The 17,916-nt window shown below is 44.0% G+C and overlaps 1 protein-coding gene across 4 annotated transcripts in view; it reads left to right on the top strand.

Annotated features, from left to right (window-relative positions):
- The window catches only part of KANK4 (KN motif and ankyrin repeat domains 4), a 69,393-nt gene that overhangs the window by 10,474 nt on the left and 41,003 nt on the right, over positions 1 to 17,916 (top strand). Inside the window, exon 1 of one of the 4 annotated variants that reach the window (XM_043877795.1) lies at positions 5,703 to 6,250. The exons of the other annotated variants lie outside the window; for them this stretch is intronic. The gene's annotated coding sequence lies outside the window, so the exon portion shown is untranslated. Of the gene's footprint in view, positions 1 to 5,702; positions 6,251 to 17,916 lie in introns of those variants that run through there. 4 annotated transcript variants of the gene reach the window in all.

The raw sequence follows: 17,916 nt of genomic DNA on the forward strand, positions 1-17,916 counted from the left end.
TCTAGCCCAGAAATGGGGCTTGCAGTTGTGAAGTTCCATTACGGCTCCCATGTGTTGGTGGTCTATGGGCTGTTACTATCCTTTTTATTCTCTTTCCCTTTTTTCTCCTTCCCTCCATCATTCCTTCCTTCCCTTCCTTCCAGCCATCCAATAAATACTGATCACTTGCTCTGGGCTAGGTGAAGTGAAGTGAAATGAAAGGTGCTCAGTCGTGTCTGACTCTTTGTGACCCCTTGGGCTATAGAGTCCATAGGATTCTCCAGGCCAGAATACTGGAGTGGATAGCCTTTCCCTTCTCCAGGGGAATCTTCCCAACCCAGGGATTGAACCTAGGTCTCCTGCATTGCAGGCAGATTCTTCACCAGCTGAGCCACCAGGGAAGCCCAAGAATACTGGAGTGGGTAGCCTATCCTTCTCCAGTGGATCTCCCCAACCCAGGAATTGAACCGGGGTCTTCTGCATTGCAGGCGAATTCTTTACCAGCTGAGTTATTAGGGAAGCCCTAAGTACCTGGGCTAGGTACTAGGCTGGATAAGAAGTTGCCAGTTCAATAGAGACAGAGAATTAGCTAATGGCAGAACAGTTTGAAGAGTGCCCTGATGGATGTTCTTACAGGATGATCTTGGTACATAGAATCTGGGGGACGGGAACCCCTTCTGACTGGTGGGTGGAGAAGGGAAGATGCTGGTAGGTAAAGCATCTTGAGGGCTGAGTAGGAGTTACCAAATAGAGAAGGAAGGAGTAAGATTTTGTGTAGAGGGAGCAGAAGGAAGTCTAGAAGATGCACAGCTAGAGGATGTACAGAGAGCTCAAGACAGTCACTGATTCACTGAGTTTTGGTTCTCTCTCCTGTAAAATGAGAATAGTATCAAAGTCATAGCTGGCACACACCAAAAAAGTCCTTCCTTTCTTCCAATTTATTTTTTTACCAGAAAGATTTTACCATGTGGGGAAAATGGCAATGAGAGGCAAAACATACTAAGTACTGCAGTCAATGGAAATACGATGGCAGGATGTAGCATTTTGGAGGATTAGCATTATTAATTGAGATTGATATTTAAGATTGGCAACAGTTGGCACAATCTAGGCAGATCCTTGAAGAATGGGAAGGATGCTGGTAGAGAAGGCAGAGAAGGGCGTGTTAATGGGTTGGTACAAGGTGAGCCAAAACATGGAGGTGTTCAGGCACAAGGTGAGGTGTGGGTGCACTTTTCAGGGCCAGAGCAGTTGAGGGTGAGGCTGGAAAAGTGGGCTGAGGCCACTTTGATGTCTAACCGGTGGGTACATAGATGATATCTGGTTTGCATGTGAGTTTTGTTGGATCTGCACAATATTATTCCTTTTCTTTAAAAGATCAGATTTTACATAAATCCACATTCCTGACTTCTTCTGGAAAAAAAAAAAAAATCAGATCTGGCAACACTGGCCCCACATGACAACACCTGGCTGGAGGGTGAGTGGTGGACATTCAGAATGGCAGCCTTCAGTCACAGGTGGCATCTCCTGCTGGCCAGTTAGCTTGAAATCTCCATCATTCCAATCTTCAAACAGTATGTTCAGAAAGCTCCTAATAAAATGCATTACAAGGAAAGAGAAAGAAGCTAAACCATTGTAGTTCCTTACTAGATTAGGGAATGAATTTTACTCCTCCTTGGGTAAATTTTGATTGTGGAATAGCAGTTAGGTGGGGAAAATGCGATGCTTGATGCATGATAGCCTGAGAAGGAAGCTCTCGGAAGTGAAGGGTGGAAGTGGACACCTGGAAAGATGGAGATGGTGGGGCCCTGGTGTCAGTCATGGCGAATTCTGTCTTTGCTGGGGAAGGACACCAAAACGCTTGTCCTTGTCAAATATTTATTGCATTTTAAAACATTTGCTACCTTATTTTATTCACTTTTAATCTTAAAAAAATTAGACTCTTGAAGGACAAGGTAAAATTTGTGTGGTTTTTTCAATTGGTAAAGAAAAAAAGTGGAAAAGAAAAAATTTCTCCTATTTTTTGAATAATTTTTGGAGTGTATGTGTGTGTGTATGTGAGTGGGTGGTTTTTATAATTTGAAAGGCTCAATAAACTTTACTGTTACTGTTGTTATTTTTCAGTTGCTCAGTCATATCTGACTTTGCTTTTTAATTAATTATTTAAAATATTATACCAGTTAGTAGTAAACCTTTGAAATAACGTAAAACCATATGAAGGAAAAAACTCCATAAACTGTCAAAGAATGATGGTTAGGACATATGGGAGAATTTGGAGTGTATTGTTCTAGACTTGGATGTGGCTATATATGAGGTATAAGCTTCCCTGGTGGCTTAGACGGGAAAGAATCTGCCTGCAATTCAGGAGACCCAGGTTCAATCCCTGGGTTGGGAAGATCCCCTGGAGAAGAGAATGGCTATCCATTCCAGTATTTTTGCCTGGAGAATTCCACAGACCGAGGAGCCTGGCAGGCTGCAGTCCATGGGATCTATTGTTCTAGACTTGGATGTGGTTATATTTGAGCTATAGGTATGTCCTTGTATATATTTAGGTAAATGCTCACACAGATATTTGGATAGAAATTTTTAATAAAAAGGTTTTTACATACTGTCCTGCTATGTGTTTCTCTTAAATCTCTCTCTTGAGCATGTTATAGGTCATTACATCATCTCCAGGCCTGTGTAAGGAGAGCTCTGCAATGGAAAAGACCACTGGATAGAATGCGCTAGTTTTGAGTCCCCTGCTGTGTTCCTCTGAACCTCACTACTCTCCTCTATAAAATGGGGTAGTAATTCCTTCCTTCCAAGAATCGAATGAGGGTTAAATAGAATGCTAATGTACTCAGCACAGTTTATTGGATATTGGGTCACCAGAGCCCATTACACCATTGAGAAAATGTCTTTCATTCCTTGGATTCCTCATTCTCCACCCTTCACCCCCTTGGGAGGGAAGTGGTGGGGGGGTGGGAGAGATGAGGGTAAATCTGGGGCAAATTACAGCTTTTCTCAATGGAGTTTAAAATCCTCTTTTCAGTGCTGGGTAACATTAAAATCTCAAACAGTTCATTAGCAGATGCATTCCAGTTTTGTTTAGGAAGTTTTCTCTGGACTCATGTTTATTTATTCAGCTGCAGGAAAATTCCTGCAGCCAGGTATGTTGGTGGGAGGGTATGTGACAGTCACACGAAGGCTGTGACCTGTGCCTGCCCTTCATGGGGGCGTCCTTGCTAGTGGGGAAAGTCTGCCCCTCTTGGTACGAGGAGGATTCATACCTTGTCTTTGCAAATGGCATACCCTCCTGCTAATCAGTTCTCTCTCCCACTTCTCTCCTTCCCCTTCCAGCATTAGATTACCATATTCTCTTTCCTTTGTGTAACACATCATTAACAAAGACTTCTTACTCCTGATATCTCATGAACCCTCTGGCAAGTAATAAATTTAGGTCCGTATGATGTGACAAATGAAGCAGCAGAGGCCCAGAGGAGCTGTGATATGACTCAAGCTCACACAGTAGAAATCGGACAGATCGGGGTTTCTTGGCTTGCAATCCAAGCTAGTTGTGCAGTATCATGTTGCCTGCTTGTCTAATTGTTGGCAGGAAGCTCCTGAAAGGTGGGGGCTGCAGGAGGGGCTCTCATCCGGGCCAGTGGGGAAGACTCTTTGGAATGCATGCAGTCGTGGGCCTTAGTGTACTGGGAGGGACTGGTGAGAGCAGATGAAGGGGACAGGTTTGGAGGTTACCCCAAGGTCAGTGGAGGCCGGGAGCTGGCGGGTTGAGAATAGCCTGGTGCAGAGCCTGGATGCGGAAAGGGAGGCTGGCCGTTGTGGTCACTTGCAGGTCTGTGGGCTTTTCCAACCTGATGCAGTCTCATTTTGGGTATTTGACCCTTTTTTTTGCCTCAGTCAGTAGCACACCATAAAATCCTCTTGCACATCCCACAGAGGATCCCTTTCCTAATTTAGCTCACATCTCCAGGGCCCTCTATTCCCATATCCAACAGATCAAAACTTATCAGTTCTGTTTCCCATTCTCTCAGAGAATAGCTGAGAGAGAGCTTCAGATAACCTCATTTGCTTCAATGAGAGTACTGACTGGTTCCATCTATATAGCTGTGTTTAGTATCAGAGTAGCCTTATAGACCAGCTCTTCCCAATAGAAATATAATGCAAGTCACATTTAAAATATGCTAGTAGCATATTAAATAAAATAAAAAGGAAACAGGTGACATTAATTTTAATAATATATTTTTATTTAACCTAATACATCCAAAATATAATTACTTTAATATGTAATCAATAGCAAAAATTTAATGAGATATTTTACATTTGTTTTCTCATCTTAAGTGCACATTTTACCCTCACTTACTTTAATGTGTAATCAATAGCAAAAAATTAATGAGATATTTACATTTGTTTTCTCATCTTAAGTGCATTTTACATTCACATCACATTTTAATTCAGTCTGTTAAGTGTTAGTCGCTCAGTCATGTCCAACTCTTTGTGACCCCATGAACTGTAGCCCTCCAGGCTTCTCTCTCTATGGGATTCTCTAAGCAAGAATACTGGAGTGGATTGCCATTCCCTTCTCCAGAGGATCTTCCCAATCCAGGGATCGAACACGGGTCTCCTTCATTGCAGGCAGATTCTTTACTGTTTGAGCTATAGGAAAGTTTTTTAATTCAGACTAGCCACATTTCAAATGCTCAGTAGCCACATGTAGTTTGTGGCTATGGTTTTGGCAGGCGTAGTTATGAGGCTTCATTCACTATTAAACCAAGAAGGCTTATTTTGTGATGGGTAGTGGGGTGCTTCTGGGCACTGCCCTATCTCTCCTGCATTCCACTGAAGTAGTGAAGAGTAGCCCCACCTACTGCTTCTACCCTCTTGTCAACTCCGGGCATCTTCCCCCTGCTTTGCTGACACTGAGCTCATGGCTTTTCTCAAGACTCAACACCTTTGGGTTTTTAGGATGCAAGCCACACTGGATCTTCTTTCTCCCCTGCCCCTCACTGGACTTTTCCCATATTCCTCTCCTGCACAGTTTTGCTCTTCACTCCCACCGCCTCTGTAACCATCACACCAATCAAACCAATACGGATGACTCTAGAATCTAAACTCTCGTCTTCAAGCTTCTCCCCTGCTCCAGACCCACCTTTTCTACTGTCTGCTGGGTCATCCTTGCAGGATAAACCCTTCTCTTTGGGTGAACACACTAGGCAGACACATTCGTTCCTGAGGACAAATGGTCCAGCCTCCAAATGGACCATTTGGAAGTTAACAAATGGACCATTAACAAATGGTTAAGTAGCTTCAGTCGTGTTGACTCTTTGCAACCCCATGGACTGTAGCCTGCCAGGCTCCTCTGTCCGTGGGATTCTCCAGGCAAGAATAGTGGAGTCGGGTAGCCATTCCCTTCTCAGGTGGATCTTCCTGACCCAGGGATTGAACCAGCGTCTTCTGCATTGACAGGCAGGTTCTTTACCACTCACGCCACCTGGGAAGCCCAGGCATTTGCTATACTTCATCCCAACTCATCTGTACAACCCTGTAAGGAGGAAGTTGTGGGTATTTGCTTTTGTTTTTGTTTTTCTGTTTTCTGTTTGTGGACACTGGGGCTAGCGGAGCTTAGGGAATTTGCTGAACGTGTGCTGGTAAGTGGCTGAGCTGGGAATCGAACTCAAGCCTGCCTTATTCTAAAGCCCACATTCCTGATCTTCATACTCTCCTGCCTCTAGCAGTTCCAGCACTGGGTTATGCTGTTTTCAGAATTGAGTATGTCCTGTGTATGTAGATACTCATCCTTAGAAGAACACATCCTCTGTGCCTATGTTGTTTGCGTGTTGTTGTTCTACCTGCTGTTATCCAGGCTCATCGCTGGTTTATTTCCGAGTCTGCGCCTTAACCTTTAGTGTTAGCACTTGAAAACCATCACTGAGACCAAGTCCCCTGCTGTGAAGTGTCAGAGCCTAGAAGTAGGAATGTGAAAACATCTTCCAAGAGGTTATCTGTTTCCCTTCCTGAGGTCTTAGGCTCCTCAGCTGTAAAATGAGAGAGTTGCTTCGGTTAATTGCAAGAGCTTGTCCCGCTCTTACGCTCCACGAGTCTGTTTCATGGTTCTGCTTCCCAGGGGCTGACTGTGTGCTCAGCACACGATGGGTGCTGTGGGCTGTGCAGAGAGAGCCCAGAGACATCGCCCCAGCTGTCAAGGAGTCGACAAAACTGTTCTGGAAGACAAGCCAACATTCAGGAAGCTGCCAGCAGTATAAGACATTATGTAATTATGCCTGCAATCTCAGATTATATACATTTGTGATGGTTCAATAAAGGAGAAGAAAAGCGGCTGTTCTCTTAAAAGAAAAAAGAATACATACATAAAAGGAGCAGTTAGTGGAAAGCATGAAGTCTGGCCAGCCTGCTTGTCACATTTGCTCCTCTCTCTTCCCTCTTGAAGTCATTCTATAAATATTTACTGTCTACTCATGGGCCAGGCTCCGGGGACACACACTCTCCCTCACTGTAGCTGGAGTTGTATCTGAAACCCAGCCTTCATCTGGTTTCTTCCCCGCAGAAGACCCTTTGCAGGTTTCCAACTCTCTAACAGAATTAAATGAGCTGACCCCAAGCTCTGCCTTCTTCCTTCTGGGCCCCTCACACCTGCATGTTAGGCCCGGGGCACTGGTCATTCCTCAAGCCTACTGTACCTGTTTTCATCTCTGGGATAGAGGGCTGCTCTCCCAGCCTGCCTGGTGAACTTCTATTCATCCTTCAAAACCCAGCTGAGATATCACACTCTGGTGCTTTCGTGGTCCTCCATCATGCCTTTGCCCACTGCTGTGACACCGTGTGTCTTTGTTTAGGTCTTCATCTCTTGTTTCGAACCATGAGTTCCTTAAAGGGTCTTTATCCCCTGTCTTCTTCATCTGTGACTCCACAGAACCTAGCCCTGGGCCTGAAGAATAGTTTCTGATCAGTGGCTAATTGAACATCATCCATAGAGGCTAGTGTGTGAACAGGAAGCTTCCCTTTCCTTCTCTCAAGCTGCTGGGCTGTTTAACTCCATGCCTCGTGGCCTGCGAAGCAGACTGGATGGTTGAGAAAGCATCACGACTTCCTGTCTCCACACAGTAGTGGGGACACCCCACCACAAGAGCCTCACTATAGCCCTGGAGGGGGACTTTCAAAGGCAGCAGCTGCTGACACCGCACCCAGCAGAGGGCTGCGGTGAAGGAGGCATTTGTGTTGGGCTTGGCAGGCTGGGGGCTTTGTGCTCCAGAGCACAAGTGGGTAAGTATGTCGGGCAGGCTCCAGGCTGCACACGCCCGCCCAGGGCCTGGGCCTCTAACGCCTCCTGCCCTGGGAAGAAAAGGAGGCATTGTGTGCGCTGGCTGCCCTCCAAGGGAAATATTCCTGTTGTTCTTCTATTTTGAACTGCTCCCCTTTTAAAGGGGAAAAGTCCAGAAGTGAAAATCTCTCTCCACTCTAACACATCCTGTCTACCAATTCCAAATCAGTTGCTGCCTTTGAAATATTAATTTGTCCATTGATTGATTCATGTCACTGTGACATCTTTAGGGAGCACGGCGATGGGTCATCAGCATCCTGGGCATGAGGGACACAGCCCTCATCCCTTTGAGGCTCTATTCCTGATTAAAGTGAAGTGTTAGTTGCTCAGTCGTGTCTAACTCCTTGTAACCCCATGGACTGTAGCCCTCAGGCTCCTCTGTGGGATTTCCCAGGCAAGAATACTGGAGTGCGTTGCCATTTCCTTCTCCAGGGGATCTTCCCGACCCAGAGATTGAACCTGGGTCTCCTGTAATGCAGGCAGATTCTTGACTGTCTCAGCCACCCGGGAAGCAAGTTCCTGATTGCTGGGTGTCCACACCCTTGTGAAGCCTGGCCCAGCTCCTTCTCTGGGGCCCGATGTCCCTCTGCAGCTCATCACCCCCATCTTGAGGATTCTGTCTGCCCGCCTGTCCGCCCGCTCTGCCACCTAGTCCTGCATAGTATCACCCCCCAGAGGTACGTGATTTCAGCTCACCACTCTTCCCTCCACTTAGGCCTCGCAGGCAGGTGTGGGCAGAACCAGGCCTCAGTCTGGGCATAGAAACTTAGCAGGAAGACCCGATTCAGCCTTAGCGCTGCCTCTCACTGTCTTTGTGAGTTGGACCAAGTTCCTCAAGCTCTCTGGACCTCAGCTTCCTAATCTGCAGAACAGGACAAACGACACCTGACCTTGTACACAGAGCCATCGGGGAGGAGGAAGTGGTATGGTGCTGCTGGCACAGGGCCTGTCCTGCCACATGGCAGCTCTCGGTGAATAATAACCAAACTGGGAACAACTACTGAGCACTTACTAGTCCCTTCCTTCCCTCGGATGCCACAGCAACCACGGCTTATGTTGGAGTGTTTTCTGCCTGCTAATGCTGTGTTAAGTCCAGGCATGTCGCCATCAGACCATCAGCCTCTAAGATGTGTGCTACTTTCTGTAGCCTTTCACAGCCGAGGAAACCGGCTCTGAGATAGAGTGACATGGCCAAGGTCACACAACTTGCAAGCATGAAGCGAAGAATGGTGCCGAGGTCTGCTGGATCCCTTCCCATCCCTTCCCAACCAGACAGACACCCATCACAGGCTGGCTTCTTGGTGCTGGGATCTGCAGCATCAGCATCTTTTGGAGAGCGTGTTGGAAATGCAGACTCTCAGGCCCTACCCCACCCGCACTGACTCAGCATCTGCATTTTATCAAGATCTATCGGTGTTGGATGTGCGTCATGCAGTTTGAGAATCTCTGAACTGAGTCCCAAAGTGTTTTTTTTTTTAAAGTAAGTTAGAGCAGGACTTCTCAAACTATAGAGTGCCTAACGATCACCTGGAGGGCTTGTAAAACATTGATTCCTGTCCCAGAGATCCTGATTTTTGTATTCATTGTTTGTTCTAGTCTTTAAAAAAAATTTTTTTTATTGGAATATAGTTGCTTGGCAATGCTATGCCAGTTTCTACTGTAGAGCACAGTGAATCAGCCACATGTACACACAAATTGCTTCCCTTTCGGATTTCCTTCCCAGTTAGGTCATAGAACATTGAGTAGAGTTCACCGTGCTATACAGTAGATTCTTGCTGGTTATCTATTTTATACATAATATTGATAGTGTATATACACCAGTCCCAATATGCCAATTCATCTCACCACCCCCCCCCCCAACCTTCTCCCTTGGAATCCATATGTTTGTTCTCTATGTCTGTGTCTCTTTTTCTTTGGAAATAAAACTATCTATACCATTTTTCTATATTCCACATACATGTGTATTAATATATGATACTTGTTTTTCTCTTTCTGACTTATTTCACTCTGTATGACAGACACTAGATCCATCCGTGTCTCTACAAATGACTCAATTTCATCCCTTTTTAAGGTGGAGTAATATTCCATTGTATATATGTTCCACATCTTTATCTGTTCCTCTCTGGGTGAACATTTCAATTGCTTCCATGTCCTGACTATGGTAAATAGTGCTGCAGTGAAGATTGGGGTGCAAAGTGCATGAGTCTTTTTGACTTATGGGTTTCTCTGGGTATTCATTCCATTCTTATCTATTGCCTTCACTTTGTGGGTTCCTCAGAATAGGTGTAGTGGATGTGAGTAGGATTCAGGCAAATTTCTGGCTCACGTCTTGGCCCAAGGCTGCTCCTGGTTTATGTATATGGAGCCATTAAGGGGAATCGGGCTGGACTTGGGTCCTGCACTGAGTCTTTGGCAGCAGCATCCCACTGTTTTGGGGGGAACTGTTCCACTCTCAGGAAGGGCATTTCTCTCCTGAGTTATATGAGGCAGGAGCTGTGGAGCCCTGCAGCAGCCACATCACCCCCACCCCTGTGAACAAAAAAGAAAGGAAATTAATTTGTAACCTAAAACTCTGAAAATACATGTTTGTAATGGAAATTTTGACAGAGCAATAGATATGCAAACAGCATTTTCTCTAAAATTGACATCTGTGTAACTTGACTGCTGCTATCTGATTAAATGGCAATTAAATGTTTCAAGACTCCTTGGAACTTTCAAAGATTATTTGAAAAGTAATTGTATTGTATTGATTAAATAATTTTAAGTTAAGCAGAAAGTCACTGCATTTCTTAGTCTATTCCTTTGCAAATAAATGCATCTTATTTATAGATCTATTGCATGCCCCCCAAATGTTTATATGTTAATAATCATCCAATATTTAATGAGCATGAGTGGTGATGGAATTAAACAGTAAATTCGTTCCTTTGCTAAATCCTGTCTTGTTCCTTCTCTTTCTATTCTGACTCCACTGGCAACTCACTTCACAGACAGCTGTAGAACTAAAACGTGAAAGGCAGAGAACGCTGTGGTTAAGAGCTTGGTCTCTAAAGTGAGACATACCTCCAATTTGAATTCCAACCTGCAGCTTACTAGCTTTATGTTCTGAGCCTATCATTTGTGAAAAGGATATAATAGTACCTACCAAATATGGTCATTGTGAAATTGAACATTATCATTGTACAACATTGGACAGTGTCTGGCTAACAATAATTTTATTATTATAACAATAGGAGTAGTGACTATTATGATGATGATGCCTCAGTTTTTGAATCTGTAAAATGGATGTGACAGGGAATTAAAAATGTAAATGCATGAGTATTCAAAACTTCTTTGCCCATAGAGCCTTCAAGTAATTCCCTTCTAAGAAAACTTCTGGCATAGCTTGCTTGGCTCTTGCCCCTCCATTATTATGCCAACTGGGGTCATCCAGTGATGAGAAATCTCTGGACAAATGGAGCCAATATTAGGACTGTGACAAGGAGAGAGAGAGATGGCAGAGGATGGGAGAGTGGATGCCAAAGGTGAGGGAGGGGAGGGAGGGAAGAGCCAGGTGGAGAGTTTGCTAAGGGATGCTGGGGAACAGAGCACACGGCTGCTAGAGCAGTTGCTTCGCTGGAAATAGATACTGAGAACAGCAGAGACAGGAAAGAAAAACTTTAAGACTTTGGCTTTGTGCTAAGAATGCACTTCCCCTTTCGTGTTTTCTCTAGAGACTGCAGTGAAGCTTTGGACTGCCTCCAATTCATTCTTTTCTACTTAACTGCTGTTTCTTTGAATACATCCCGAGCTGAGGCCGGGCCATGAGGTGGCCATCTTTGCTTCATTTACAGGGGAGTTGAGCTAGTACCATTCCAGGGCTGAATGAGGATGGTTCGAGGACCCAGCACACAAGATGTGCCTAATTGCCAGTGGCAACTATTTCCATTGCTGTGCATCACACTTTGCCTGTGCCCAGAGGCTGTAAGCAAAGGTCACCAATAGGAGTAAGAGCAGTTCACCTGCTCAATTTATCCACATCGGTGCATTATCCTCTGTTTAAACTGGGGACACCAGCCACATTGTTTGTTTTCAAAGAAATCACCAATGTGGTGTCCTACAATGCTACACTGCAGACCAGGGCTATCAGCACGAGGTTTATAAAGGAAAGCAGGAGGCTAGGAGGCAGAATCTGACCTTGGCCTTACTGTATGGTATGGGCAACTCCTTGAGCTGCAGTTTCCCCATTAGTAAATGCAGATAGGTCCAAGGTCCTGTGTTGTTTCTCAGCTTCAGGTGCAGACAACGGTAGATCATCAGAAGGACTAATTGCACACTCCACCACCTGCATTGCTCTGAGCTAGTGCCCTAAAGGAGACCCAAAAGTATAAAAGAGGGGCCTCAATTGGGGAAAAAAAAAAAACAAACCTAAAATCTGACTGGAAGAAAAAATGTGAACATCTTTGTGTTTTTTTTTTTTTTTTTAAATTGGAGTTACCTAATCAAAGTCCAACCAGTCCATCCTAAAGGAAATCAGTCTTGAATATTTGTTGGAAGGACTGATACTGAAGGTGAAACTCCAAAACTTTGGCCATCTGATGTGAAGAACTGACTCATTTGAAAAGACCCTGATGCTGGGAAAGATTGAAGGTGGGAGGAGAAGGGGACGACAGAGGATGAGATGGTTGGGTGGCATCACTGACTCAATGTTCAGGGAGGGAGTTGGTGATGGACAGGGAGTTGGTGATGGACAGGGAGGCCTGGCATGCTGCAGTCCATGCAAAGAGTCGGACATGACTGAGCGACTGAACTGACTGACCTGAACTGAATGGAAGTCTGGGCTTCCCTGGTGGCTCAGATGGTAAAGAATTCACCTGCAGTGCAGGAGACCCACACTCAATCCCTGGGCTGGGAGGATCCCCTGGAGAAGGGAATGGCAACCCACTCCAGTATTCTTGCCTAGAGCATTCCTTGGACAGAGGAGCCTGGTGGACTGCAGTCCATAGGGTCTCAAAGAGTCCGACACAACTGAGCGACTAACACTTTCACTTTCAATGAAAGTCTACCTGTCATATGCTCCCAATGTGTAACCATTTTGTGACACCTTTGAGCTGCTATGGGGTGATACAAACATGGGATGTCAGTTCTGGAAACACCTTTCCTTAGTGACTTTAAAACAAAACCTAAACCAGAATAGCGTAAAACCTTCCTTTGTATCGCCGTGTGGCACACTGGCAATGAACCAATCACCAAGGAAAGTTGAGGTCGATAGAAGTTTCTTGAGCCTTTCTTCTCTCACCGCCTCTCTCTGGTTCCTCTTTAATGATGCCCAGCCTGTCTTCAGCCACATGCTCCTGAGGTTGAATCCTCATCACCCTTGTCTGATCCACATCACAGGTGCCTGCTCCTTTTGTGACTGTGTTAGCTAGAGGGCCAGGCGGGACCTTGTGAAATAATAATAAAAGTCTTCCAACTTGCCTGAAAAGTTTGGAAACATCTCTGGCTTCACCTGGGTATCTGGAGATGACTTATCAGGTTCAGTTTTGTTTAACGGACTTCCTTGTGCCAAGAAAAATCTTCCTCCCAACCCAGAAGGCAGATGCCGCAGCCCACACGAGCCCTAAAGTGTCTGCACCTGCAGCCGTGTTCTGAAGCCAGCCTGATGCCTGTGAAGTCTTCCGCTGGACCCTGATCAAGACCGTGATGCTGGGAGTGGGGGCTGCCCAAAGAGGGTAGTTCAGGGGCACCCCACTGCAGACGGTGTACATGTGCTTACTCTTATGATGCTTTCACTGAAGTGACCTTTCACTGAAGGAAGGAGGAGATGAGGCTGAATTCCTTGATTTACTCCCAGTTGTGGTTCCAAGCTCTTTGGATTGTGGCCCAGTTTGGCCAAGCAAAAAACCTGGTGGCCCACTGAGCCCACTGATTCTCACTTTTGGGTGAGAAAGAACTTGGTAATAAAGGACAAGGGGGAAGAGAAAAATCATCGACGTGGTCATGCAGTAAATCCTCAGGACAAAACAATCAGCAGGAACTCTGAAGAGTAATTCTCCAAGTAATGTAAATTAATGGAATAGAACAATTAAAAACCCAGCCAATGCTGATGCCTCATTGTAGCAGTCAAGGGTCACAGTTGCAAACAACAGAACTGATTCTAGCAAGTTTATGTCAAAGAGGAATTTATTAGAGGATGTCACGTCACTCCGCCACCCTCCCCAGAACTGCTTATCTTCAGCCCTTGATTTTCCAGGGCACTTTCTTCTAAGCTGAGGCCTGGCCTGGGTGCCTCTGCATGTTGAGCGCAGGTCTCACAATGGGGTCCTAGCTGTAAAAGAGGCTGGCACTGTAAATTCTGTGTTCTACCTTGAAGACGTGGAACTCCTAAGGAAGGAAATAACCCAGACATAGGAAGGGTGTTCACATGGTGCGGGGTAGCCCAAAAAAACACGGCAAATATCTTTTGCAGTAATAACAAAGCACCCTTCCTGAAAATTGCAGGATTTCCAGCTCTTTGCCTGCACGTGTACACCCTAGTTCTGCAGTATTGTTTACTGATGGATGGAGGTCATACTCTTTTGTAGAACAGAGAATTAATATTCTCAGTAAACTCTTTTAAGAAACTAATTTTTATGTATGAATGCCAAGGTTTATTAATTCTCAATAATTCATTATGTTCCTAATTCCTTATAAAGATTGAATCCCATGTATGAAATTTCCTTTGAGGGTAATGAAAATGTTCTAAAATTTGATTGTGGACTTTTCAATAATGAGTCCTGGGAATATTTGAATATTCAAATTCCTCAGATTGAAACCTTTATCTTAAGCCTCAAAATGGTTCAAAATGACCTCAGAATGGTTCAAAATCCTAAACTTAAGAGCTAAAACTGTATAGCTCTTAGAAGAAAACATTGAGGAAAATTTCTATGGCAGTGAATTTGGCAATAATTTCCTGGACATGATACCAAAGCACAGGCAACAAAAGACAGTATAGATAAATTGTACTTTATAACCTTTGTGCATCAAAGAACACTGTCAAGAAAGCAAAAAGACATCCTATAGAATGGGAGAAATTATTTGCAAATCACATATCTGATAATGGGTTAATGATTTAGTGATACTAACCCATTACCAGATATGTGATAAAGAACTCTGACAACAAAAACAAACAACCCAATTAAAAAATGGACAAAGGACTTGAATAGACATTTCTCCAATGAAGATATACCAATGGTCAATAAGCACATGAAAAGATGCTCAATAATCATAAGTCATTAGGGAAATACAAATCAAAACCACAATGAGTTAACACTACACACCTACTATACTTACTAGGATTCCTATAATGATTTTTTTTAGTTGAAAAAAAAACATGTTGGTGAAGATAGGGAGAAACTGGAACCTTCGTATGTTGCTGGTGGGAATGTAAAATGGTGTAGCTGTTTTGGAAACACTTTGGCAGTTACTCAAAATTTAAACATAGAATTAACATATAACCCAGTAATTTCATTCCTAGGTATATATCCAAAATAAATGAAAGCAGGAACTTGAACAAATACCTGTATACCAGTATTCACAGCAGCATTACTCACAATAGCCAAAAGATGGAAACAACGCAAGTGTCAACTGATAGATAAATGGATAAACAAGGTGTGGTATGTACATGTGATGGAATATTACTCGATCATCAAAAGAAATGAAATTTTGATGTATGCTGCAACTTGGATGGGCCTTGAAAACATGCTAAATGAAATAAGCCAGACATAGAAGGACAAATACTACATAATTCCACTTACAGAAGGTACCTAGAATAGGCAAGTTTATAGAGGCAGAAAATAGAATGGGTCTTCTCAGGGCTGGGAGCAAGAGGGAATGGGGAGTTATTGTTTAATAGGTTATAGATTTCATGTTGGAGATGATGAAAAAGTTTGGGTTATAGATAGTAGTGATGATTACAGAGCATTGTGAATGCCACTGAATTCTACATTTACAGATGGTTAAAACAGTAAATTTTCTGGTATGTATTAACATATTTTGGGCTTCCCTGATAGCTCAGTTGGTAAAGAATCTGTCTGCAATGCAGGAGACCCCAGTTCAATTCCTGGGTCGGAAAGATCCGCTGGAGAAGGGATAGGCTACCCACTCCAGTATTCTTGGGCTTCCCTTGTAGGTCAGCTGGTAAAGACTCCGTCTGTAATGTGGGAGACCTGGGTTCGATCCCTGGGTTGAGAAGATCCCCTGGAGAAGAGAAAGGCTACCCACTCCAGTTTTCTGGCCTAGAGAATTCATGGACTGTATGCCCGTGGAGTCACAAAGAGTCAGACACAACTGAGTGACTAAGCACACACACACAACATATTTTACCATGGGCTGCCCTAGTGGCAAAAGTGGTAAAGAATCCACTTGTCAACGCAGGAGATGCGGGTTTGAACCCGGGGTCAAAAAGATCCCCTGGAGAAGGAAATGGCAACCCACTCCAGTAGTCTTGCCTGGAGAATTCCATGAACAGAGGAGCCTGGTGGGCTACATACAGTCCATGGGGTTCCAAACAAGTCAGACATGACTTAACGACTTAACAGTATTTTATCACAATTAAAAAAATTAGGTTGTGGCAATGTTTCCACAACTCTGAGTATGCTATGGCTATTGTATAGTTTTTATCAGTAAATTGTATGGTATGTAGATTATATCTAAATAAGTCTATTAAAAAATGCTTTCCAGCTCTGGCAGTCTCTATGATGTATCCATTAATCTGTTTATTTATTCATTAATTCAACACATTTTTGTTGCATTCCTGCCGTGCCAGCTGTTAGGAGTAGGGAGATAAATAAAATAAATGCAATTCCTGGCCTTTCCTTGCTTAAAACACTGTGGGTTTTAAAAAGTAATCATAGCTAACATTTATTGAGTGTTCACTAAATCTTGAGCATTGACAAAAGCACTTAAATATACCTTATCTCATGCGGTTCTCCCAGCTGTGTACTGAACTGGGCTCTTCTTGAATAAGGAAATTTGCTCAAGATCACACAGTCAGAATTTGAACCTGGTCTATCTTACCTTGAAATCCTTGCTCTTAACCATTCATCACCACATGTGGCAGCTGGGTTCCAGCACCTGAAATTGGGGTATTCCCTGGAGACCTGCCCATAGGCCTGTCTGACAGGCTGCTGATCTGGGTAGCATTGCAGGGAGGGTTAAACTTAGAGATGAAATGATCTCTAGGAGGAAGTGGGTTTGGAAAATAAGGCCTAAGTCCATGGAATCTTGCACAGCCATTTACAGTAATCACAATAAATCAGGTATCACTGTATTTTCTAAATGTTACATGATAAAATTTTAAATACAAAATCAAATTCATAATTAAATTTGTATCATTATGTTAATAGATAATATATTTATTATTTATTAAACACAGACTATATACCAGCCTCCAAGTTGTTGACCATCTTATTTAATCCTCCTGACAGATCCATGATGTGTACAGTGTGTTACTATTCCTATTTTACAAGCTAAGGCACAGAGTAGTAGTTAGTAGTTTAGTCGCTAAGTCATGTCCGACTCTTGTGACCCCATGGACAGTAGCCCGCCAGGCTCCTGTGTCCATGGGATTCTCCAGGCAAGAATACTGGAGTGGGTTGCCATTTCCTTCTCTAGGGAAGACACAGAGAGTTTAAGTAATTTGTCCAAGGTTGCACAGTCATTAGCAGAGCTGGGATTCTAGCCATGACTTCTTGACTTAGAGTCCAGACTTTTAGCCACCACAGAAATTGCTCTTCAATTATGTTAAGATATGCAAAATAGATGGACATGAAACGAGTTGTACCAGGATGAGGGGATGTTGGTAATTTCCCACTCCCCCTCTCCCCCCCCCCCCCCCCCCGCCCCGCCAGCCCAGTCATTTATTGTTTTCCAAGAATACGTCATAATAGTGATGACTTTTTTAGACCAACAAAAGAAATCGCAGGTCACTGGGACCGTTTTCATCTTCTTACTTTACGGTTTCATTTTGTTGCCTTTGACAGTGCTGTTGCCTGTGCGCATGCGCAGACTAAGCCTGCGCAGTTGCGAAGACACGCAGGGGCTGGGAGAGGCTGCGCCTACGTGGGCTGCCGCTGCCATCTTCTGGGGAGGGGAGGATCACACTCTTCTCAACACTGAGGACCTCTCTTTAAAAAAACCTTGTTTTTCTAACTTGTGAGAGAGTCTGCGTCATACTGTGGTTAAAAGCAAAACGATACCTGGATTCGAATCTCGGCGCTGATGGTCTCAGTATCTGGGCAACTGCTCAAAGCCTCAGCTTTGTCTTCAAATAATGGAAATAACCAGTTACTGTATGGGGTCATTGTGGGAGTTAAACTGGCCGGTTTCGAGATGGACCTAGGGTGCCCGGCACAGTGTAGGGTAGATAAATAGTATGCCGTTCTGATGTTTCTCTGGCGTCTTTTTGATGATTAATTTATGTGGTTAAACATTTTTCTAATAGTAAACACTGGTATTTCTTCTTTTCTGAATTGGTTGCTTGTGCCCCTTCCTCATTTGTCTACTGGCGTCTCGATTTTACAGTGTGTTTGAGTCAGAGACTGAAGAGCATTCTGGAAGGGTCTCAGTGAGGGGAGGGATGA

This window comes from Cervus elaphus, chromosome 20 (genome assembly GCF_910594005.1).
Source record: "Cervus elaphus chromosome 20, mCerEla1.1, whole genome shotgun sequence".
Lineage (NCBI taxonomy): Eukaryota > Metazoa > Chordata > Mammalia > Artiodactyla > Cervidae > Cervus > Cervus elaphus.